The 1173-nt window shown below is 32.1% G+C and overlaps 1 pseudogene; it reads left to right on the top strand.

Moving 5' to 3' along the window:
• The first annotated feature begins 372 nt into the window (after positions 1-372).
• Positions 373-1173, top strand: part of LOC105741618 — an 8007-nt pseudogene continuing 7206 nt past the window's right edge.

Here is a 1173-nt window from a genome sequence, read left to right as displayed (position 1 = left end):
TAGTTGTTCCCTTGAAGCCTAATATAGTCATGGGGTTATGATTAATTCATGATCCAGTGCTGGGATTATGGGTGCGTGCAGCTGGGTTTATGGATGTGAGTGCTATGCCTTCCCTGGGGCAGATAGCCTGGATGCAGTATAAACGGGGGGAGAGGCTTGCCCTCTGCCTCCTCTCCCTCCTTTGCTGTTGCTGCCCCTGCTCTGCCCTTTTTGCTCTTGCTCTTTGCTGTTTTCTACCACCATGAATGGCTGCCCTCTGCCATGTACCACTCTGCTTTGGAGCCAGCTAAGTATGGACTTAAACCTCCACTACCTGTGAACCAAATAAACCTTCCTTCCTTAATTCTAGATGATGGATATTTTGCCCTAATAATGAGGAAAAAACAAGTGAGACAGTATTGTTTTCTCTAATTCTATGAGATATACTGTTGGAAATTTCATCAGGATTGCATTAAGTGTGTATAACAATTTTGGAAATATGGCCATTTTCACTATATTTGTTCTTCCTACCCCAAACAAGTGACATTGCTCCATTTTTTAGTATCTTTTTCAATCTCTTTGTTTGGAGTACTATAGTTTTCAACATAAAGGTCTTCCGATTTTTTCATTTGATCAATTTCTTTTTTTTTTAATTTAATTTAATTTTTTTTTGATCAATTTCTAGATACTTCATTTTTTGGATGCTATTGCATAAGGAGTTGTTTCTCTAATTTCTCTCTTAGTGAGTTTATTTGTGTACAGGATTTTTGAGTATTAACTTTGTTTTTTTAATATTTTTTTCTCATTATTAACTTTATTGTAAATCAACAATTACATAGAAAATTGAAAGTTGTAGACAAATATTGAAATGTGAAAGATATGAGATGTACACAGAGTGAATTTTAGAAACATATTTCCAAAATGAAAACATAACATAAGATTCATAATAGATTGCACATTGTAAAAAAAATTTACAAACTTAAATAAATATAACAATAAAAATTGTCTAAAATAAAAATAAAGGAGAATGAATTTACAGATAAGTCATATAATAGTTTACTCTGTGCCAAAAATCAAGAATCTCATATTCATATAATTAGAATTCTCAAAGTAGAAAGGGGTAGGAAATAAATATTTAAAGATTTAAAATTTCTGAATTTAATTAAAAGTATAGCACCACATTTCCAAGAAAAA

The sequence above is a fragment of the Octodon degus genome, unplaced genomic scaffold, assembly GCF_000260255.1.
Source record: "Octodon degus isolate 3935 unplaced genomic scaffold, OctDeg1.0 scaffold00017, whole genome shotgun sequence".
NCBI lineage: Eukaryota > Metazoa > Chordata > Mammalia > Rodentia > Octodontidae > Octodon > Octodon degus.
Note: the sequence above shows the minus strand (reverse complement) of the source record. Positions and strands in the feature narration are given on the sequence as shown.